The sequence below is a fragment of the Lontra canadensis genome, unplaced genomic scaffold (assembly GCF_010015895.1).
Source record: "Lontra canadensis isolate GAN:19392208 unplaced genomic scaffold, GSC_riverotter_1.0 scaffold21, whole genome shotgun sequence".
Taxonomy (NCBI): Eukaryota; Metazoa; Chordata; class Mammalia; order Carnivora; family Mustelidae; genus Lontra; species Lontra canadensis.
The window spans coordinates 214,585-231,282 of NW_022631015.1; positions in this window are offsets into that span (position 1 = coordinate 214,585).

A 16,698-nucleotide genomic window follows, 5' to 3' on the forward strand; every position below is an offset into this window, starting at 1 on the left:
ATGAGTTGGGAGCCAGGACTGACAATTACCAATTCTGTAAGATAGCAAAATCTTTGGCTCCTTATTATAAAGTGTATAGAATTATTATTTACATTGTCATATGCCACAATTCATCAATCTTCGTGAATCCAAGCAGTGAAACTCCTTGGTTTAACAATGCAATAATAGCAAATGGAGAGATTGTTCTGACCTATCTTATGACATTCAGGATTTATTTTTGAAACATTCATTTAGTTAGAATGTTTTGTCAATGAGATAAATTTTAAAGTACTTTATTTTCGATGATTTTAACAACAATAAGCAGCTATAATGCTTCATACCTTGTTATTTGGAGTCATCCTTACTCCAAATACTCTTGTACATCTTTGACAACCTGAATGAACAGCTCATTGCCTGGCTCTCAACTGTTGGCTTATAAATTTGGTGAGTGTGTGCCAATGAATTATTTGGAATTTGTGTCAATACTGCATATTATATACCAGGCATAATGAGTAAATAGTTACTGAGATGTCCTACACCATATTCCTGTTTCCTGACTGCTTAAAGTAGCATTCAAGTATATGGAGTGACATGCTCTCCTAAATTCTGTTGCTTTAAAAACTGGTTTTAGAGAAATGAGTATAGAGATTTGATTCCTAGTTTCAAGCTCCCCAGGCTGGCAAAAGCTGGAATTGCTTCAAAGCCACAATTTCTTTGATGGCCATCCACCAGATCTCTCTACTGAGTAAAGAGAAGTCCCCAAAGGAGATAAGAGTGGGCTCCTAAACTGTGTCAGGGGCTGCTTTGGGTGGTATGAAAATAGCTATGACCGGACAAGCAAGGTCCCCACTCTCCTGGGGCCAAAGTCTCCACGAGAAGTTGGTGACTGGAATGCAACTATGATGGGGAAGCAGAGATTTTTAAATGTAAGGATGGATTTTGTGGAGAAGTGGTTGACTCTCATATATAATGGAATATAATTCAGCCATTAAAAAGAATAAAATCTTACCATTTGCAAAAACATGGGTGGAGCTAGGGAGTATAATGCTAAGTGAAATAAGTCAATCAGAGAAAGACTAATACCATATGGTTTCACTCACAGGTGGAATTTAAGAAACAAAACAAACCAACAAAGGGGAAGAAAGAGAAAGAGACAAAGCAACAAATAGACTCAATTGTAGAGAACAAACTGATGGTTACCAGAGGGGAGGAGGTAAGGGAAAGTTAAGTAGGTTTTGGGGATTAAGGAGTGCCCTTGTTGTGATGACTACCAGGTGATGTTTGGAATTGTTGAACCACTATATAGTACTACTGAAACTAAAATGACAGTGTACTATTAACTCTACTGGAATTAAATTTAAATAAAAGAAGTGGTTGATTCCAGGTTTGGAGTAAGGAAAGTGCCAAATAAACCTGAGACTTGCAGGGCCAGAAAATAGGAAGTGTTTTGAAAAAGAAAGGGAAGGAACAAGAGATAATTTGAATGAGCTCCCATTGGCAAAGATTAGAATAATTTGAGTTTACCAGATAATCTCACAAATAAATAATGGATTCTAATCCATAAATTAGAGATAATGTATCCTAATCCACAGAAAAAATAAATATTCATGGGTTTATAGTGATGTAGATAGATAAATGACAGAGAAGGAGCAACTCTTCCTTACATAAGAATTCAAGTTAATAAATATGGAAGAAATAAGGTAAATATAAAATCACCAATAGACAAATATCCTAATAATCATTGCAAGCAAGATTCTCTGATGCATACAAAAATCACTGGGCTAAGCCTGAGAAGAAACAGGATATTTTCAGTCTTAACCTATTTCCCCAAAGAGATTGATCAGTTAGAGAAAAATAGTAACTTTGCAGTGAAGAAACTCTGCAACCACCTTAACGAAGTGCTTAAGGAAACATCACCAAGGAAATCTGTCAGCTGGTTCACCCCTGATAAGATGCACATAAGAGAATGCAGAATTTCCATGGGTTCCCTGCCAAAAACACATCACTTCAATAGAATCAATAATGAGAAAACTTCAGACAAATCCAAATTTTTAGAAATTCTACAAACTCACTTGCACCATCAAAGTGTCAAAGCCATGAAAAACAAGGAAAGGCTGAGGAAACATCAAAAAAACATCTCTGGTGATCTGCTGTCCAAAAAACAAAAGGGGAAGAGTTGGATACAGAGATGTTTAATCTTACTCTGGTGGAGTTGGATATCATCTGACAAGGTTGAGAGTCAAGTAAAATGTATCTCTGAGGTTTCTATGGAGATAAAATGAAGTATAAGAGAAAAAGCACCTGAATTTGTCCTGTGTAGATGGACCTTATTGGCCAAATATCTTATTTGTCTCAATAGCAGGTTGAAAAAGTAACATTTATTTGAAAAATTCCCCAAACTCTCATTTTCCCTGTCAGGCAGCTTACTTTGTACAGAGTGCTATTTTAAGTCCTATGGAAAATAATAAAGACATAGGAAACATACTTTTGCCCTTAGAACTTATTAGATGGAAGAAGGATATTACAAGAGAAATACACAAAACAAAGATTAAAAACATGCCTATATTGAATGCATAAAGAAAATGTGGTATATACATACAATGGAATATTATTCAGCCTTTAAAAAAGAAGGAAATTCTGCCATTTGTGACAGCATGGATGGGTCTGGAGGACATTAGATTGAGATAGGCCAGATGCAGAAAGACAAATACTGTATGATCTCAATAATAATTAGAATTTAAATAGTCAAACTGATAAAAGCAGCAAGTAGAATGGAAATTGCCAGGAACCAGGAGGAGGGGGATAGAAGAAGGTGGTGGTCAAAGGGTACAAAATTCCTGAAGGATGAGTAAGTTCTAGAGTTCCACTATACAGTGTAGTGCCTATAGCTAATAATACTGTACTGCATACTCAAACTTTGCCAAGAGGATGATCTTATATTAAATGTTCTATTTTTTAAAAAGATTTTATTTATTAGTAAGAGAGACAGAGAGAGCACAAGCAGAGGGAGGGGCAGGCAGAGAGAGAAGCAGGCGTCCTCTGAGCAAGGAGCCTGATGTGGAACTGGATCCCAGGACCCCGAGATCATGAACTTAGCCAAAGGCAGTCACTTAACCAGCTGAGCCACCCAGGCATCCCATATGTTAAGTGTTCTTATCACAAAATTATAACAATAACAATAACAACAACAACAACAATAACAATAGTAATGAATGAGAGGAAACTTCGGGAGGTGATGCATGTATTTACATCCTTGATCTTGATGATGATTTTAACAGATGTATACCTACCCCCAAACTCAAGTCATATACATTAAATATGTATAGCTTTTTACATGTCGATCATATCTCAATAAAGTGGTTTTTAAATTAAATAAATAAAAATCAATTTAAAAAACCATGCCCGTTACACCTGTGTAGCTCACTCAGTTAAGTGTCTGCCCTCAGTCAGGTCATTATCCTGGAGTCCTGGATGGAGCCCTGTGTCCTGCTCCCTGCTCATCAGACAGCCTGCCTCTCCTTCTGTCCCTCCCCTTGCTCTTGTTCTCTCTCTTTCTGTCTCCACAAAGTCTCTCTCTCTCAAATAAATAAATAAAATCTTAAAAAAAAAATCTTGGAACACTGAAAAAATAAAAAATAAAAAATAATTTTTAAAAGTTACGTATCACTGTACCCCCCCAAAAAAAAGTCCATAGGTATTACACATATTCTAAGATATGAATTTGTGTAAAGAAAAGGGACAGCCTATGAAGGTGACTAGAACAGACAGGATTAGTCCAGGAAGAGGAAGTAGAAAGCTGTGGTTGAATGGTTGAATTATGGCCGTGAAGAAAATATTCCCAGATGCAGAGAAATCTGCCTTTTCCTGCTAAAGACAGAGCACTTGAATCATTAGGAGACAGGGGTATGGTAGAGGTTAGAGGCAAATTTTGAGGATAATTTTTTTTCGTTGAAGAGGTCAGCATAGGCCACTGGGCCCAAGGTTATGAGAGTAATTGGTGTCATGACGATAAACATCTTTGAAGTATTTGGTCAGATAATCGGGGTTGATTCAAGAGTGCTATGAGCCCTAGAGATTCTGAGAAGCAGGAAAGGAGTTCTGTTAGAGCCCAAAGGATTATGAAAGCTATGATTAAGGGTGCAGACTCCTGCTGAAGACCAGACTAGGTGGGATGTCACAGAATAGGGGCAGGTCAGTTTAAGCAACAAAATTCAGAAGCCCAGAGGCTCAGAAAGGGATGAGGCCTTTGGATTTTTGCCAAAGAATATCATTGGTGGTTTAATAAAAGTAGTTCCTCCAAGGCAAAGACCAAAGAACTAGAGCTCCCAACTGAAAATTTATTAAGGAAAGGAAACATGCTCTAATATATCTTTGTATTTCCCCAAAATACCTAACCCAGAATATCATCTTCAAATTTTGACAATGAAGTTCTATATTTCCCTGCCAAGAGCTTCAACTCAAACCAGATTGCAAGCAATGCAGAAAAAAACATATATGTGAAAATAGGAGTAATTTGCATCAAAGATGTGTTTAAGAAATGAACTTAGTAGTAAGAAGGAAGAAAATGGAGGGCTGGCATAGATTGAGGGATTGAGTAAAAGTGGAGGTCAAGAGATACTGTCACAGCATTTGACATAAATCAACATGGTCAGTGAATCTTAATATGTATTAATTTTCTGTTCTTAAGGAACTGTTTGATGGTTTTGATTATAATATCATTCAATGCCCTTAAAAGTGTAAACATCAGAAAAAAATGAGATAAAAACAATTTATATAAATAATGTGTGACCTCACCACACATGTTGGGGTTTTCCCTAACTCTTGTGCATTTTTCTCAGTTAAGATTATATCAGGCATACGATTTTGCATTCTGCTCTTTTCCCTTAACTTTATATCATAAGCGTTTTCCCCAAACTAACAAAAATTTTCATAAATAAATTTCCCAACTATGTGAATGTACTAACATATATTTAATTGCTCCTCAATGATTAGATATTTAAATTAATTCCAAACTTTATGTAACAAATGCTGAGATAAACATTTTTTAAGAATGTTCAGTTGCTTTTTAGAAAGACTGTTTATTTCAGCCATACAGATGTTGTTTCATAAAGTATCATTTATTATTTATTTTTTATTTAAATTCAATTAACAAAGGTATAGTACATTATTAGTTTTTATATAATATTCAGTGATTCATTAGTTGAATATAACACCCCAATGCTCATCATATCACATGCCCTCTTTAATTCCCATCACCCAGTTACCCCATCCCCCACCCACCTCCTTTTCTGCAACCCTCAGTTTATTTCTCAGAGTAAGGGGTCTCATATGGTTTATCTTTGATCTCATATTAAATGGGTATGTATTTTCTCTTTTCAGTGATCATTTGCTTATTTATTCAGAAAACACTGATTGAGTATCTAATATGGGTGGAAAGTGTTCTATGCACTGGCTATGCCAATCAGCAAGAGCATCAAAGTCCCTATCTTCATGGGGCTCACGCTTTAGTAAGCTGAGATAAGCCATCAACAATGTCAACAAATGTTGGCGAGGATGTAGAGAAAGGGGAACCCTCTAACTGTTGGTGGGAATGCAAGCTGGTAGAGCTACTCAAGAAAACAGTATGGAGTTTCCTCAAGATGTTAAAAATATAGCTACCCTATGACCCAGCAATTGCACTACTAGGTATTTACTCCAAAGGTACAGATGTAGTAAAAAAGGGGGGGGCACCTTTACCCCCTTGTTCATAGAAGCAATGTCCACAATAGCCAAACTATGAAAGGAACCGAGATGCCCTTCAACAGATGAATGGATAAAGAGGATGTGGTTCATATATATAATGGAATAGAACTTAGCCATCAGAAAGGATAACTACCCACCATTTGCATCAACATAGATGGAACTGGAGGGGATTGTGCTAAGTGAAATAAGTCAAGCAGAGAAAGACATTAATCATATGGTTTCACTCATATGTGGGACATAAGGAATAGCACAGAGGACCATAGGGGAAGGGAGGGAAAACTGAAGGATGAGAAATCAGAGAGGGAGATGAACCATAAGAGACTCTGGACTCTGGGAAACAAACTGAGGGTTTCAGAGGGTTTCAGGTGGGGAGATGGGGTAGGCAGGTGATGGTTATCAAGAGGGCATGTGTTGTGATGAGCACTAGCTGTTATATGCAACTGATGAATCATTGAACGCTACATCAAAAACTAACAGTGTACTATACAGTGGCTAACTGAACATAATATAAATAGGTAAGTAACTAAGTTAGTAAGTAAGTGAATAAATACATAAATAAAATGTTAACCTAAGGGGAAGCTGGATGAAAGGTGTATGGGAACTCTCTGTACTATTTTTTGCAACTCTTCTGTTAAATCTAAAATTAAAAAATTAAAAAAAAACCCGTCAAGTTACAGAAGTAGATTGTGAAGAGCCACGTGGGAAGATTAGGCAGGATTAGGCAAGTGTTGGCTTGGAGAGTTCCCCTGCCTGGTGGTCTTTGAATAAACACCTGATGAAAGGCAGAGAGCAGGCACAGATAAGTGCAAAGAACTTTCCAGACAGAGAGGTTATTAATGAAGCTGAACAATTGTTTCAATATTAATCATTTTGAGCCCACTTCATAATGAGGAATGTGGCTGAGGGCTGTCCTCACTGTTCAGTTCTTTCTGTTGACATCAGACACCTCTAATAACCCCATATATCTCAGTGTGTCCATCTCTAAAAATGGGATCATAATGTCTGCTTCACTTCTCCATCAGGTTGTAGTGAAACATGATTGAGGAATCAGTGAAAAAAAAAAAAAAAAACACATGTAGTAAGCTGTAGACCAGGTGTTAGATCGGCTTCTTTGTAGTTTGTCACAGAACACTGATCCCCACAGTCCACCTAGACCATGCAAACAGGTCCCTGACTAAATGCTTGTCTCCCAGACGCCCTCATTCCAGGGCAAGGCAGAAAAGTTTCATGTTTCAAAAACAGTTTGGGAGAAGTATCCTCCTAAAAGTCACGGTATTCATAGGAAGCTCCCCCATCTTCCCTCCTTTGCCGGCTCACACTTGGCACCTGTTTTCCTTCTTTCCCTCACAACTCCCAACAAGTCTGCTCTGACTGGGCATGGCATAGAGCAGCATTACCTTCCAGGACAAAGGAACCTACAGCAGCCTTTAAAGGAAGTTACCTTGGGTCGTTCCCACCCAGAACCACTCCACAGCCACACTGAATGAAACCTCCTTGGAGGGAAGTGATCAGCATCCATGGTCAGAGGAAACCTAGTTCCTCCTGACCTCCCACTGCCCCCAACCTTACAAGTTTGAGGCAGGCAAATAGAGAAGCCTGCTGTTAACTGAAATATCCACTATGTTTAAGATAGTTAACGAGTCCTCCGCTATTTCCCTGTCTGCCAGTAGGCCATATATGCCTTATCCCCTACCTAACCTGCTTCCAAAGTTGAATTCCAACTACTTTTTATAGCACAGTCAGCCCAAACATCCTTCTGGTGCCTCATGCCCAAATTCCCAAGACAGAATTAACACCCTCCATCCTAAATGTTACTCCTTTGTCATCATTTCCTGTTCCTCGTTCTTAGTATGTCTGGTGTCTCCCTCTCTTGCCACACCTCAGAGTCATGACTGCTCCAGTGCCTCCTTCTCTGTGACCTTTTTGGTCCCCAGGGTGTGCCCCAGACCCAGAAATACCTAGACCTTCCACCTGCATGCTCTTGTACCTGCAATCCATGCTGTACCCACTGCAAAGTTGTGTGTCTGAAACTTGAGCTGGGTTGTGACACTTCCTGCTCCAAAACTGTTAATGTACCTCCCTGCTGCTATAGGTTGTCTAAAGTCTTTTGGTCCTGGGACCTCTGAATCAAAATTTCCATTGTCTGATGGAAATGCAGATTCCTAGTTCTACTGACTGAGTCTGAATCTCTAGGATCATAGTGATGATAAAGAACCAACATTCTGCCAACAAAATAGTTTGTTTCAAGGCCTTCCATGGTCTCCTTTGATGGGCTTCACGTATCCTTTCTGGCCCCTTTACCCTGAATCCTCACCTCTACCCTGGACTATCCTCTTCTACCAATATCCCCTCTGTCATACTTCAGGACTTTGTCCATTTTGGTCTCAGCCTAGAGTGTCCTTTTCTCTTCTATGGTATTGAAACCTTGTGATTTCAAGGGTCAGGTCAAATGCCATTTTCATGAGGCTCTCTAGTTCCCTCAATTGCCCTTCTCTTTTTCCATTTTGTCATAATTATATTTCATTCTGCTTTGTGTTTCCTCCTGTGGGTAAATTGTGTGGGCATGGTCCAGGTCCATAGTGTGGTAGGCTCCATGTAATGGTTATCCTTATGTCTTCCTTGGTGCCTTGTGCTATGCCTCATAAAATTACCCTATCTGAAATAAATGAGAGTCTCAGAAGAAAATCAGGTTTTGTTGAGAATCAGGATGTAATTCCAGCTTGAAAAGGTACAAGAGAAATGTTGTGTCCTTGCTGTCAATTTCAGGACTCTCCTTTAGCAAGCTGCCTCCCGAGAAGAGGGAGGGAACCTGCAGCAGAATGTCTTATTGAGAGAGAATGGGTGCCCTAGACAGTTCACACAACCACTCTAGAGAAGGGACCTGAAAAACACAGTGGAATATTTACGGCCACATGGAAAGAACAGCCCAGGACACCACTGAAGAGGGAATAAATGGTGTGGTAGTTGAGTGGGACTTACAATGCCCCAAAATCACATAATGTAGGCACCTGCTTATATTTTTCTAAGAGACCTGGTCTCACAATGGGGTTTGCAGCCCCTGGAAAAGTAAGTGCCTCCTGTGGCTATACTTTTGCACATTGAGAACTCTGCAACTGGACAAAGGAAAGTGAACAGAAATCTCTTTCTGACAGCCACGAAGAGCCATGAGGCTGAGGGTGCGGGCGGAATGCACCGCAGCAGAGTTCATGGAGTCTGATCACAAAATAGTAGGGAGACATGTGTCTACAAAACCCACAGTGAGGAGAGTGCTAAAACTCCTGAGATCTGTGCATGGTAATTCAGTATTTCAAGAATAGCCTTTTTTTCTAAAAATTATTTGATAGGTCAATACAAAAATAGCATCTACAAAATATACATTTATCTAAAGGGTGTTTTAGCATGGGAATCAAAATAAACATATCCTAGAACTCAATTTTACTGATGGACCCTAAACTTGATTTTCAAAATGAAGAAATATTGAAGGAAGTGGGAAATTTCCATTAAAAAAAAATATTGATTTCAAATTTATAAAGATGGTGGCAAAAAAGGATGTACTGGGGGGACTTTTGTTACAAATGCTACAGAAAGAAGCCAATAAACAGTAAAAGTTTACCCAAACAAGGTACAGCATATTAATTTATAAAATAAAGAGTTCATATATATCACAGAGTCACAAAATACAGCATGTTAAGCCTCCCAAAAGTTCTGTGTAGGTCACCCAGGATGAACACACCCAAGTACAACATTTAAGAATTCATTTATGAACTGTGACTACATTGTCAGGGACTATAGTGACACATTAATTGTTCAAGATAAAAGAAAAGTACATCTGCCAAAGAAGCTTAATTGAAATGTTCACAGCATAACCCCTCTGAGGCTTATCTTTTATAGAAGTTGGTTCCTTTTTACACTTGACAGATGAGACTAAAAAACAGAGAATCAAATTTGGTGAGCAGAAAAGGACAGATGAATCCATGGGATTATTCAAAATGTACTGCCTACTGGCTTTGAATAATATTTTGTAAAGAGTTGAAGAAAAAAAAAAACACTACATTTAGAGGAAAGGGGGAATTTTTGAAGGGAGTTTCAAAACCACAATTTCAGTTTGAACTGGAAAAAGGACACAGGTTAGTTCACTAACATAGGTTGGTTCTGTGAGCTGGATGCCTGGGAGGTATTGCAGGAGAACAAAGATAGCCTGAATAGCCAGGGTGAGGCTAACACAAAGGACCCAGCTGGGTGGGAGGAGAGAAGGGCTGGTGAGGCACTCACAAGGTCAGCAGGGAGGAGTGCAGGCACTTGTGAGCAGAATCAGTCTCTTAAAGCCCTCTGCTGTTCATAAAAAGTGCCATTATCTGGTGCTATGAGGTAAGCATTATGGAAACAACTTATAACAACACATGCCTTTCAAGAATGTCCAAACATTTTGTGCAACTGTACCCTGTCAGTTGAATGCCACCAACATGACTTATGTCCAGCCCTGAGGGTCCGTGAGCCCCTTCACAAATCTTACTACCCTGTTCACACATACCCTTTCAAAACTTTGAAAGTTTGAGGTGAAATGGCTAGGCAGAGTCCAAACATACATCTTACCAAGCACTTGGACCTGACTGCAATGCTCAGAGGGAAACAGAACTGGCATCATTGTGCTGCCTCCAGTTATTACTTTATTCACTCATCTAGCTGTATCAACATGTTATAAGTGGAAGCAGAAACTCCCTCTGGACAGGAAGGTAAGGCTGAAGGGAAGCTCTCTGGGCAGTCCCACCTTCTGCCTCATCTCTGTAGGGGAGGGCCGTGGAGATGAGGGGCAAGTGGGGCAAAATCATGCAGCACTCTGCACTGTGAGGAGTAAGTTAGCAAGAAAAAGCAGGGGCCAAAAGGCAAGCCTGCAGGACTACCAAAACACAGGAAAGGCCAAGTCTGAGTGGTTTTGTTTCCTCAGGACCACCCTGAGGAGAGAAAGCAAGACTGGCAGAATGGCGGGTGAAAATTCAGAGGTCAGGGGTTTGTGGACATCAGTGAGCCATGTGGCCAAGGGTTTTCTTTGCTGCCCAGTTCCTTCTGTTGACAGGGACACCTCTAAAAACCCCTTGATCTCAAATGTTCCTCTCTGAAGTAGAGTTGTAATGCCTGCTTTACTTCTCCATTGGATTATAATGAAAAATCATTAAGACTATATTCAAATATGTCACAAGCCTCTCTGAAGTATCAGAAATGAGGCTTGGCATTCCCAACAGGCTGACACTGGTGGACAAGAGTCTAAAGGGAAAATTCCAAGCTGCACCAGTGAGGTTGAAAGGGCAGAAGTTCTAATCTAATCCGGTTTGGGGAGTGGGATGGACTTCCAAACCAGATGGGGCAGGCCTGGTGCTGCCCTCTGTGCTCCCCCCAAATATCCAGACTTGAATGAGTGTGTGGCCTCGTGGGCATGTGCCTTGCTATATTGCCTTAGGGGAATACCCACTCACCCCCAGGCAGACTCAGAAGGCCCTTGGAGGGCCAGCCCTTTATTCTAGCTCAAGATCCAAAGCAGGGATCCCACATCAAACTTCCAAAGATGTCCATTCCGAGCTGCCAGTGGCTTTATAGGATAGGTGGAGAACGTATCAAAACCACTGTCCAAATCCAATTTCCACTTGACTTAGCCTGGGAGCCCTCTCACACTTCTAGAACAGGACAAATCAGCTGCCTTTATTAATGCCTTGGAACATTAAAAAGAAAATATGTTCAGATTTTTTAAGCTAAACATGTGTGGAGGAGTGTTGAAAAGAGGATTTTTTGAGTTTCCTAATACCTAAGTTAAAATAAACTTAGTCACTCTTGCTAAAAAATCATTTAATGTGTGTAAAGCCCTTAAACTCCTGTGTGACAGAGGCCATTCTAGTATATAAAGTATGGAGCAAAGGAGGAACTAACAATTTCTCACTCTAAAACACCCTCTGTGAATCCTCCCCAAATGGCCAGAATGTCTTTCCTCTACCACCCACTCCTCTTCCACCTGCTCCAGGTGCCAAACCTTCCTCTAGTTCCTACACCAAAGCTCGGGTTCCCTAGCCTGTTGGTCATTGTCCACAGTTTCCCTACCTGTAATGTACCTCCACCCTACCCTGCCTGGGAAACCCCAGCTCTCCCAGCAAAGTTCGGCTCTAAGATCACTTCTTCCATTAAACCTCTCTGCAGCATTGGCTGAGGCCTTTCTGGTAGACATTGCCTCTTAGTTAGCTTCTCTTCCTGCCCCGTCCTTCTTCCTTCTCCTGACTCCATAGGTATTTAGCCTATAGGTTTTTACTCCCTAATTCCTATAAGTCCCACAAGCTAACCTCCATCTACAGGGCTGCTGCTGTTTCACCAGAGACTCCTCAGCCTTTAAGTGAGGATCCCACTGTATTCTTGTCCCCCAAAGCATCCCCTTAAAGGCAAAACAACATTCATTTTTAGAGCTTATTGCTACAAGGCACTTGGCACATTTAGATGCTATGGTTCAAAGGTGAGCAAGGAATAATTCTGTGTTTTCAAATGCTAAGGGATCAAAGGGACAGTGACCCCAAAGGAACTACAGCACCTACCTAGATCAGCCTGGATGTTGGGATGTCATTTCAAATGTCCCCTGTCTAGTCTCCCATGAACCTTTTCCTCCTTCAGATTTCTTTATTTAGGTTCTTGGTCATATCATTCCCCTAATCTCTGAGCCTGGAAAATCTCCAGTTATCTCTGACCTTGTTATACCATATCCACAGAACCTCTTATGTACTCTTCTTTCCCTCTAATTACCTCTCCATCTGCCCCTGTCTGAGAACTTGTCATTCACCTGGGTCCTCCCAGGACTCCTAGGCCATTCCTCTCTCCTACCTTATAGATGCTACTTCCAGGCAATTCTCCCTTCAGTGTAGTTCTTACCTCATAATGGGAACATGAGTCCTGGTGATATAAAGCTTAAAGAATCAGTTTGTGTTTTTACCTGTATTATTTCTCTATGCTATGTGACCAAAGCATATTCTCAGAGTAGTGATAACCAGCCAGCAAATAACTCATGTAAACAAGTAGTAGTTCTGCTTAGTAGTAAGCCCCTGAGATTTCAGGGACTTGCTATCAGAGCATAATCTAACCTTTCCTGAAGATATACTTTACCTCCCAAAATGTCCTTAAATCTCAGAAGCAGAACTTTATTTAAAAATAATGGTGTGTTGTTTCACAATATTCAGCTGAAAAAACAGCTGATGACGAACCTATATTATGAACTGCTACAAATGGGTGGATTAGATAAACCTGTTTGGTTTTCACCTATTGCTTCAATTTTCAGAAAATACCCAGAGTTATTGCATTTGAATTTTTGTTGTCTTGGTGAAGGGAATTGGCAGTATCAAGTTAAAAACCACGTCATTATTTATGTAGAGGCATAACAAGTCAGAGAGAAAAGAAATGTCACAAAGAGACTTCTTGGAATACTGGCAAGAAGAGGAGACGAAAAGGAACAGTTGTTTATAAACAAAGGGAAAGGAGACAACATTGTCTTAAACTCTTTGACTTTGTGACTTTTTATTGCATAATTGATAAAAATGACCAGTACAATTTCCTGTAAGCCTGAAAGTGGGTTATACTCTGCCTAAGAAAAGCCACATATATTAGTTCTGTGGCCTAAAAGAGTTCACAAACTAGTCCTGAACAGCTTGTGTTCTGGAAATGCTCATGGTGGAACTCTGCAAAGTTCTTTCACTGAAGAAATTCAGAGGACTTTGCAAATTAAATTAGGAAAGTGTATGTTACTCTGTGTAAAAGAAAAATCATGTTTACATACCATATTGGTATTCAGATTTATCACTTTACAAAGAAAGATCAAATCAATTCCTTTAAACTGGGTGTTCAGTCAAAGCATTTAACATATAAGTTCAGTTCCAGTGTATTCCATCTCCTGTTTAAGTTGCTTATAAGGTTAGATTTTTTTTTCAAAGGATTAAAGACTTGAGAGTAGTGGCTGAGAAGCAGTACTTTTTTCCTCCAGTTTCCTCAAAGTGAGTATGACTTCACAAAGAGTGAAGACCAGTGGTTAGGTCAGTTACTTAAAAAACAAAAAACAAAAAACAAAAAAACACAGCTTTTCTTACTTGGAATTTACCATAACCAAAAAGGCCACTGGAATATCATTAATGGTTTCATGTTAAAGCAGAAAAAAAAAATGTATTTAGGGTTGGAAGAAGGTTCAGTGATTGCCTGCTGCCAACCTCCTCTTCACAGACAAGGAGAACAAGGTCAGGAAGACTACATCTTACCCGAGTTGTCCTAACCAGTGAGTGCCCAACTGGAATGAACATGCCACCTCCAGACTGACAAGGCCTGTATTCATAGACTGGTTCTCAAAGATCAATGCAACAAGAAGCCAAAGGCCTGTAGACTATGAGAAAGAACTATTGGCCAGAATGTGTCCCTCAGCAAACTATTTGGACCTCAGCAGACTTCTTTCCTTATCTGTACAACGGGGCTGAATATTGCCTGCCCTGCCCTCTAGGCAGATTTGGTTGGAAGATCAAATGAGATAAAGTCTATGAAACTTCCTTAAATGTTGAAACACAACATAAATAATAATAGTCCCAATTTGTTGAACACTTGGGACATGTCAAGCATTGGGCTAAGCATCATTTCATTATCACAGCACACATTATCACAAGCAAGAAAGCCATTACTTTCCTTGCATATATGAAGGTAAGACTTTGGTTAAATAGTTCACCCAAGACCTCATGGATTTAGACCAGATCTAGCGGACCCTCATACTTGAGTATTTAATTATCAATAGTATCATACAATAATCATGCTATAATATTATATAATGTAATACAATAATACTATATTACTATAATATATTGAATAGGAGAGCAATATATAGTGCATATTACTATATTACTGTAGCATATTGTATAATACTATACTAGTATATGGTATACTATTATGTAATACCATTAGTACTACATATAATACATATAATATTACTAATAGATAGGTAGTGCCACCCCCTTTAAAAAATGAATTAGGGAGAAAATAGCTTTAGCAAAAACAAAACAAGATTTCAGGGCTCCTGGGTGACTCAGTTGGTTAAGCATCTGCCTTCCATTCAGGTCATGATCCCTGAGTCCTGGGATCCAGCCCCAAGTTCAGCCAGGATTCTGCTTTTCCCACTCCCTCTGCCCTTCCCTTGCTTGTGCTGTCTCTTTCTCACTCTCTCAAATAAATAAATAAAAAATCTTTAAAAAAAAAAAAGGAAAAAAGAAAAAACCCCTAAGACTTCCGTAATTTCTTTTTTGTGTATAGTATGGGTTTTTAAAAACACTTTCCTGGGGCATCTGGGTGGATCACGAACCCCAGGGTCCTGGGACATGATCTGGGGTCCTGGGATTGAGCCCCACATGGGGCTCCCTGCTCAGTAAGGAGCTTGCTTCTCCCTTTCCGTCTGTCCCTCCCCCTGCTTATGCTCTCTCTCACAGGTTCTCTCTCTCTCAAATAAATAAAATTTTAAAAAATATTTTTCTTGCATGTGAATTTTAAGAGATTAACTTGTTAACATATTGAATTTAAGTAAATGTAACCTAACAGTCTTTTTTTGGTCATGTAAATTGAAAATTACAATGCTCCATTCAGATTAGACTCCTTTTACAACTTCTGGACAACTCACTGAAATAACCTCTTCACAGAATGTAATGATCAGCTTCTGTTTGAGATAGATACTCAATTTACTGATTTCCTATTTGTTTTCACTTTTAAACAAGTTGTGACATTTGACGATAAATGTCTAGCCTTTTACTGTTACTGAAGAACGCTTCGGTTTACTCAAGTGTATGTATTGGGGAGGAGAGGAGGGGAATGCTCAACTTTAAAAACTTTTGTCATTTTTGTTTCAACTATGACTAAATTGTAAGTCTTTGGTGAGTAACTGGCAACTCCTACCTGGGTAGGAGTAGGGGTAATGAAGACATCAAGAGTTTTAGTGTTTAAAATGTATTATTCTTTGTATTCCCCTCATCATTAAAACAAAACAAAAATCGCTTCTAGCAGATCAACATGACAAATGAGTAAACCAGAAGATGGCGTTGAAGATTAGCAGTCACATTTTAAAGCAAGGTAGACGTGAAGTCTCAGAAAGTTTCATACAGTCAGTGACTGTTGTTTTGCACTTCGATAAGTACATGAGTGAAGAAAATGTTGAAACTAAACCTGGTGCAGAAGATACGTGGAGGAAAGTGCAAAAAGCTCATTTGTCATTCTTGTTCTTAGCAATTTCTTTTTGTCTGTTGAGAACACTTTTGGAAAAAGTAACGCACTGATTAAAATGTAATCAACACGAAGTCAGTGCTCTTTGTTGTGTTCAATTAAGTATCCCAAGTACCTACAACAGATTATGACATGTGGCATGTGCTCAAAAAAATATTTGTTGAATGAATAAATCTGTGAAAGGAAAAGAAAGGAAGAAAAACAGGTTGTGACCAGAATTTTCTTTGAACAAAACTCTGTTGTTTATTACATAGACTCTGAGAATGGAAAACTTGCTTGAGTGAATAAAAATATGGCATCCTGTTAATTTCTGAGAAAGTCCATTAGTTTTAGGAAAAGCATACCTAATCGGTGCCTCACTGCCTCTTTTGCTCTAGCTTAAATTTAGTTTTTTCTTTGGATAGGAGTCATTAAGCCAAGATGTAAGTTCAAAAGAGAAAAAAATGAGAAGTAAGTGAAGTCAAAAGCTTTTCAAAAGTTGCAAGTTGACCTAGGGTGGTGGTGGTCTAAAATCATATAGAAACCAGTGATCTGACGGTTTACCTGAAATTGCTAAGAACATAAACATGCTGGCAGCATCCAAGATGCTCTGGTGAAAACGTAGTGGGCAGGCACACAGGGAGTTAATTTTAGTATTAAGGACATCTTGGAAAATTAAGTAAAATCGCAGGTGCTTTTAAATATTATTTCTATTCTGAACATTTATATCCCAGTAAA